The sequence below is a fragment of the Mus pahari genome, chromosome 2, assembly GCF_900095145.1.
Source record: "Mus pahari chromosome 2, PAHARI_EIJ_v1.1, whole genome shotgun sequence".
NCBI classification, from domain to species: Eukaryota; Metazoa; Chordata; class Mammalia; order Rodentia; family Muridae; genus Mus; species Mus pahari.
The window spans coordinates 67,616,306-67,624,453 of NC_034591.1; the positions used below are offsets into that span (position 1 = coordinate 67,616,306).

At 47.5% G+C, this 8,148-nt stretch overlaps 2 pseudogenes across 1 annotated transcript; one reads left to right on the forward strand and one right to left on the reverse strand.

Moving 5' to 3' along the window:
• Positions 1-1,615: 1,615 nt before the first annotated feature.
• On the forward strand, positions 1,616-1,740 carry LOC115063527 (annotated as a pseudogene).
• Positions 1,741-6,147: 4,407 nt separating this feature from the next.
• Positions 6,148-6,398, reverse strand: LOC110316606 (annotated as a pseudogene). The gene has a single exon (XR_002380278.1). The product of XR_002380278.1 is annotated as a cytochrome c oxidase subunit 7A-related protein, mitochondrial pseudogene (transcript).
• Positions 6,399-8,148: the final 1,750 nt, after the last annotated feature.

The following is an 8,148-nucleotide window of genomic DNA, read 5'->3' on the forward strand; positions in this document are numbered from 1 at the left end:
CCTCTCCCTCTCCCTCTCCCTCTCCCTCTCCCTTGCCCCACAGCACCTCTTACTTTCTGTCTTCCCCCACCTGTCTGATCCCACTGTATGTGCAGTAAGGGCTCAGTTGTTCCTACTGAGTGGGGCCAGAGGCATCCAGAGCAGAGTTCAAGAACTGCTCTGATATTGGCAAAAAGAAGGTGTGCAAGTGGCCAGGAAGTACAAAATCTGAATGAGTGGCAGACTCTGGGGTGACAGGAGGACTCCGAGAAGAGGTGGGTTGAAGGCGTACCTCCAGTATGCAGCAAAGCAATCACTGGCTTCCAAGTTCACTCTGGAGCTAAGTGCCTCACCACCTTTGCCCTGCCACCCTTCCCAGCTTGTGTGAGGAAAAAAGGTTCCAAATCACACGTCCACATCTCCTTTCTTGTAGACAAAGCCGGAAGAGACTCAGGGATGAGAAAGTATAACGTAGGAGGCCAGCCATGAAGGACACAGATCAGGATAAATGATGTGACATTCCCAAAGAATCAATAAAAATATTATGTTAATAAAGGGGAGGAATTATTGGGAAGAAAAAGCTTGCTCGGAGATGGAAGAAAGTAAAAAAGGATAATTAGGCAGATTATGAACGATGTAGATTCTACTTATAGGTCTGAAATTATGGAAGACTAAATAAAGCTTTAAAACCCTGCGTAAGCTCAACCCAGACAAAATCCCAGCATGGACAGAGGGGAACAACGTTCCACTCTCATCTGAGGAGCCTTTGGCAATCAATAGCTTCTGGGAGAAAGCATCAGCCCTCTTTAAGGGTGTGGCCCCTGGTAGGCCGACACACTCAGTAGATGGCTATGTATTCAAGAGTATACGGGTAGCACAAAATATACTTGATTTTAAAAAGAAAAGGGGGATACAAAATTGGGTAGGCAAGGGAGGGAATGAATCTGGTGGAGTTGGAAAAAAAGATGAAAATGATAGAAAATATGATGTATAAAATTATCATAGAACAAACAAAAATATTACATGTTACGACACTAAAAAAATAATCCTGAGCTGGTCAGTGATGGTGCACACCTTTAATCTCAGCACTCGGGAGGCAGAGATAGGCGGATCTCAGAGTTTGAGGCCAGCCTAGTTTGTAGACAACCAAGGACCACACAGAGAAATCCTGTCTCAAAATAAAGGAGGAGGAGAAGAAGAAGAAGAAGAAGAAGAAGAAGAAGAAGAAGAAGAAGAAGAAGAACAACAACAACAACAACAACAACAACAACAACAACAACAACAACAACCGGGCAGAAATCCAGGATTCTAGGTTCTAGGTCCATCCACTTCCTATCATGGAAAAAGAGGGGTCTTTCCCTGAGGCTCCTGATTAATGGTTGGTGAGGGATGGAAAGATATGTCCTTCAGTGGTGTCGCCTCTGGCAAGTTGCCTGTATTCATGGATGTAAACCCTCACCACACTCCTGCAAGCAACTGTAATGAAACTGGCTGAGTACCCAGTGCACAGTAAAGTAGAAAGGGGCCTGTCCAGATGAGGAACGGAGTGGGCGGGACTCACCTGTACGTAACAGGGGAAAGAGTAGGGGGTATGATTTTAAAGCATCGTGTTTATGAATGAAAACATTGAACATGAACTCTCTCATTACATATGTGCTAATTGAAACATTTATGAAACGACGGGTGGCAGAGAGGACAGAGGTTGTGTCCATGCTCAGTGCTCTAATCTGTGATCATCTGAATGACTAGTAGCCTAACTCCTGGAAATTCTCAAGATGACCACCACCAATCCAGCACCTGGCAGGCCCAGACGGGCTCCCAGAGAAGGGAGCAAGCCAGAGATAAGAGGAAGAGAGCCAGCCAGAGACTAGAAGAACGCCCAAATGGGGCCATGTGGGTGATCCAGGCAAGGAGCAAGCCCAAGATGGGGCCCTGAGAGGGAGCTAACCCGAGGTGACCACCAATCCAGTGCTGCACAAACAAGGGTGGGCAGATCATATCTGAGATGACCCCTGCCTGGTGCCGTAACGCATAGGCAGGACACAGCACTCCTGAGTCTGCTCCTGAGATGGCCCAGATACTCAGAGACCCTTGCACGCAGAGGATCAAGTAAGTGGTAGAGAAATGGAAGGGAAGGAGAAGCAGAAGGGTGTGGGCACTAGAACTGGAGACTAGAGGGTAGTGAGGAAGAGCCTGATGTGCATAGCCAATGATGCCACCTGGGACCACGGTGAGGGCCTGGCCTGTGCTGCCAGCCCCTCCCCTACTACAGCACTTGGGAGAGCAGGCTCTGCACCTCACCTGGGCAGCATGGTAGAGCTTTCTCCCCACGAGTCCACTCTAAGGGTGTGAGTCTGCCTTGAGGGTGTGAGTATGAGAGGGTCAGCCTTGCCTTTTGTCTGCTGTATGTTGGCATGGGCTAGGGAGAGATCCTCTCCCCTTGTTTTTGGCCTCGCCACCTGTGGTGGGCAGGCGAGCTCGCTCCACAAGGATCATGAGAGCAGGAGAGGAGGAGAGCGGGTCCTGCGCCTCTCTTGGGGAGCACAGTAAAGCTGACCCTGATGTTGTGGGCAGACATGAGCTGTCCTTGAGGGTATGAGAACAGGAGAGCTGGCTCTGCCCTTTGTGTCTGCAGCACTGGACAGGAACGGGTAGGAGAGCTCACCCCTGTGGTTTGGGTGGCTGAGAGCTGGTGGGCTGGCCAGCTCAGATACCTCCCAGGTCCAGGTCCAGGGCTTTGAGCTTGCCCACCCCAACGTTTACCCCACTGATGAACTGCTGGAGTGCTTGAAGGGGCCAGTCCTACAGATCCAAGTCTACAGGATCTCCATGACACAGAGCAACAGCAGAATATCTGAGAGGGGTTCCCGTGAGGATCCAGTATAGATAGAGCAGCAGAGGCCTGTCAGGGGCCACAAGCTAATAACTAGCAGGTGATCTTCATGAGATGAGTCTACTCCGGATTAATAAATAATCCACAATAACCCATAGGCAAGACCCAGGAGAAAATCATTTTATGAAAGATACCTGCTATTACTATTGTGCTTTTCCTATTAGTAATAAACATATATATCAGTCACTAAGTATTAGCCCACCCTTTTGGGCAGCTCTCTGCAGACTGCAAAGATGTACTGTCTCTTAGTACATCTACACAGACAAATAGATAACTTCTTAATTCTTAATAATGATCCTATAATAATTCCTAAAATTATATCAGTAGTTATTAAGCTCTTTTATGGTGGGACTGCTATTAGGTCCTTCCTGATAGTCAAGTGCAATGAGGACTCTTCCAGTCTCTGTCACCAATTAATTGCTTCTACTGCTCTGAGCACATTCCAAAAGGTTGTAAAACCATTAACCAAAGGTTATAAAAAGGGAACTAAAATTTATTATATACTAAATATAGAAGATAAAATATTGACTGGGTTTATCTATACAAAACTTCACTAATAACTTAGTTATGGTTTTTAACTCTCCATAAACCTGTGTGGCTGTGACAGGTGATGAACATTTAGCCAGAAAATTACTCCTAGTGGATATGCATGAAAACATTCTCTGTTGTAAACTTCATATTTGATTTATGGTTTAAATTTATGTGTAAATTTGTGATGAACTTTTTACTATGTGATCACATAATCTGAAAGGTGTGTAAGTGCTGAGGACAAAGAAAGGAGTGTGAATTTCCTGTGCCCTGATTAGAATCTTTCTGCTTTCCCCCTTTTTCTTAGAGAGCTTTTTCATAGGAAACATTTACAGCTTAGAAATAAATACTTAATTCACTTTTCAAGGTTGAGAGTTAGAACAGTACAGTTCCTGCTGCGATAGAACAAAGGCTACCTTACTTAACCCCTTGCTGTTTTAGGATGAGGTGCTAAGTGCCAGAGACTGTAGTCCCTGGCCTCAGAGAAACACAGAAGGCAGGTCTACAGCAGCAAAGCAACCTAGCTAAGTACACTTGCTATTATCATACAGCAATCCTAAGTATCCAGTAAGACAAAAGTCTTACCTTCCACTAACCTTCTTCTCTCTCCACTGATTTAAGAGGAACCCACAACAAAAAAAGAAGACCATGCTGGAACTGGACCCCAGCAGAAGCCAGAGGCCTCGTACCAGACAACGAGTTATTGCAATGAACGTTTGCAAGCAGAAAAGTATGGCATACACTGTGACAGGCTACAGCTTCCACGACAAGATTTTTTTCTTCTCTGCTGGGGAGGAGGTTGCAAGGGTAGTGGGTGGGTATGAGGGGAGGAGATGAGTGGGAATGGGGTACATGATGTGAAATTCACAAAGAACCAATAAAAAGTTTTTTAAAACTTATAAAAAGCTGAAACCTAGGGGGATGGGCAGATCTTTCAGTGATCAGCAGGGCCAGCACTTAGATGTAAGTGCTAAGAAAACACGAGAAAACATGAGACCAGCAGCAAGGGTTCCCCCAGAACTCACAACGGGGAAAGTCGTTTGTTGTTCCACACTTTTAATCCAGGAGCTGAGGAGATGGACTCTCTAAGAAGAACCCTGATTAGCCAGCTTTACCTCCTTAGAGACATTCAGGTCAATGAGACACCTAATCTCGAAATGGAAAAAAAGGGGAAATTCTAGATGTGGTGATACAGACCTATAATCCCAGAAATGGGGAAGCAAAAACAAGATGGTCAGAGGTTCACTGCCATCCTCTGCTGCGTAGCAATTGTGAGGGCAACCAGGGTTACATGAGACGCTGTCATGACAACAAACAGTAGAGAGCCCCTGGGGAACCTCTGACCGCCTTGTTCAAGCATGCAGAGGCACGGGTGCACTAGCACACATGAATACCCATGCACACACCCACAAACGAACACATAAAGTGAAGTCTACTGTGAAATAAAATAGGTCTGGCTAAAAAGCCCTGGCCATGTCCTTCCACCGGCTCTAGGTTCCCCTAGAGGTACCTCTTCTCACCCAGACGTATTAGGCTACTCTGAAAGCACAAGCTCAAGTGAGTCTCTGGATTTACTGTCAATACCAGAGCACAAGAACGGACCAACTCATGAAGTCCCCAGGTTGGGCCATTTCCATGAAGCCACACAAACTTGAGAGTCTAGAAATAACAGGCTGGGACAATGAGAAGGATTCTCAGACCAGCCTTGGCAGCGATCACCAGGGCCAGCAGACATAGCCCAACAGCCCAGCAGCTCACAGGGGATGGGGCAGTGGCAGCACGCACCTTTCACTGCCAGTCAGGAAATCTCATTCTCTGCAGACGAAATACCAGTGTGCTAAGGGACAGTGAAGGGGGACAGAATCATGTCCAGGATCAAGGCACAAAGTCTCTTGGTGGGCTATGGCTCTAGCCAACTTCCACCAGAGACACAGGTCAGATCCTGAATTTGGTACAGAGATCTGAAAATTAAATCTTTTCTTTTTAATTCATGTATTTATTCCTCGGTCAAGTAAACCAACACTTAAACCCACAGCATTCTTAAAGGAGAATTCCTGGTACAGCCGTCTAAAGTGCAACGTTGACAGGTGCTCTTCCCACGATGGAACACATACACGCTTCCCGAAGGTCTGGGTGAGGCAAACAACCCTGTGAAACCAATTACCCAACAAATAGAAGCAGGTTGCAAATCATTCCTTGTAACATTTCTCTTCAAGGCAGAGCAATCCCTCAGATGGTGAACTCCAGCCCTCATTTCGCCCACCTGTCCCCTGGCTTTTGTCTTCCTTCCTCAATCACACCTATACCCAAAAAGGCTTCTGTGCTTCCTGCTTCGACACCACCTGAGTCCCGGAGTTCGTCCCGGAGGTCCTGAGCACTGCTGGCCACGAATGAGCTCATGAGCAACTTTCATCCAGAACTCCAGGGAAGTCACAACTCAGTGATGGCTCAGTGCCATTTCCTTAAATAGTTTTAACTGTCAAACAAGCTCTGACATCCGACAGGCCATCCGCATGCCATAAACAAACCAAAACAGTGTATTCTTATCTTTTTCCTTTGTTTGCAAGAATGCTAAGTAGACTGTCCAAGTGGAAAGATGCAACGTGAGAATTCTAAGGGTTTGTGCCACAGGGTGAGCCATCCTCCACAGGCAAGCTCATTTGTTTCTGGGCTGCCAGGCCATGTAGAGGGCGATCAGGCAGTAGATGGTCCCTCCCACTGTCAGAGCCAGGGTGGTCTGTTAAAGCATTTGGTCCAGAAGGCCTGATTTCAGGTGGATGGGCACGCCATCAGCCTTCTAGAAGAAGGTCTGCAGCTCTGGAACTTTGTTCTTCCCGGCATAATTATATGCTGTTGCACTGAAGGTCAGTTTGGTTGGGGTGGCAAATATGATAGGTGGTGCTTCCGTAGAAACCAGCTTTAACCCCTGCAGAATATAAGCTTCCGAAGCTCAAGCTCTAGCCAACTTCTGTGTGAAACTGCTAAACCTGGAGTACATGTTGCCTGAGACCGTCTTCGCACTGCCGCTGCCTCTGCGACCGCCCTAGAAAAGGCGAGAGTGAAATCTTTATGATGTGAGTACATCAATGTGAGTACATTGTTGCTGTCTTCAGACACATCAGAAGAGGGCATCAGATCCTGTCACAGATGGTTGTGAGCCACCACGTGGTTGGTGGGAATTGAACTCAGGACCTTTGGAAGAGCAGTCAGTGCTCTTAACCACTGAGCCATCTCTCCAGCCCTGGTCAAAAGGACCTATAATGAAAGCTGGGTCTCGTGTGAGTAAATAGGTTGTATTTGGACACTTGTGAATAGGGCATGTGACACAAGAAAACACTCATAAATGCAGAACCATGAAGTGTCTATAATACTCAGGTTCTGAAGTACAATCCCACCCACATGTCCCTGGGGAGCACCTACACTTCCCTTCGGCTAGTTCCTCCTCTGTGCCCACTGCTGGTCACATCCTGGGACAGGCCCAGTGACAGACCCCTGAACTGTTTATTATGTCCCTATCTCCAAATTTCTTCTAAGAGCTTCCAATCTGGAGAGTCCACGACAATTATTACCTATGACAGCAAGGTCCTCTCAGAGTCCTTCCACCCACTCACAGATCCAAGTCATAGGCCAGGCCTTTAGACCCCACCCCTTTCTACAGAGTGAAGAGTGCAGAGACCCAGACAGACCTTTGAGTGGGACCCTGACAAAACTCTCTGGCATCAGCAACAGGTACAAGGCTACTCCTGTCGGACAGTGCCACGGGTAAGGGATTTACCGTCATGGAAGTCAAGTCAGTATCTAGGAAAACTAGGACTCTTGGCAGTGACCCATTGTGTGTGCAAGAACCGAGGTCTCCCAGAAATCTACACATTGTGGAACAGCCTTACCCCAAAGTACAAGGCCATCAAATCTCCTAACGGAGCAAGTCCCCCAGGATCAGGTAGGTGCCATACAGGCATCACTATGACCTATCAGCCTAGATGACAGACCTCAAGCCTACAGAAGCATGGGCTGCCCTTTGTTCAAGGTAAAAGCCACAGCAAACATCTGTCCTAAAGCTACACACTCCAGCCTGGATCACACTGAAACTGAGGTCTGCCGTCGCCATGACTGCAAAGGGATGTCCTCTAGCGCTACTGGATTGTGTTTATATACTCCCCATAACTACCCTGCTAAGCAAGTGCATGAGCCCAGCACTGCTTCCTCATGGACTGGCTATAGATGTGGTCTCTGCTGTTTATCTTGTGTCAAAGGGAAGAAGTGGCAGTTCCAAAGCTTGATTCTCACCCTCCTTCCACCCTCATGCCTGTAGGCGCTGAAGACAGCCTCAAGAAACTGCAGAGGAGGTAGGAAAAACGTCACCAACACTGACAGCAGAAGGTGCTATGGGGTCCAGTCACACCCATGCAGGCAGAAGTATTCTTGGGAGCATCGGGCTATCTTCTGCTTTGGACAGACGTTACCCCACTACCTGCCCTTTAGGAACCCTAATAGGACATCTGAAGTCACAGCCATATCTGCCACCTACAAATCCACTCCAGGGGTAAGCAGGTCCTCCTCTATCGTGGAAGGAGTAGGCTGCAATCTCGGCAGGTGGGTGGCGCCAAAGAACCCGAGGAGGAAATGCTGGACACTCCTCCGTGGTTTCCTGTGTCTGTCCAAGCTTCACTTTTGAAGCCATATCTCTGGGTGTTGCCATGCACATGGGAAGGAGAGGATGAGCTCCAGGCCCGTGGATGCCGATGAGC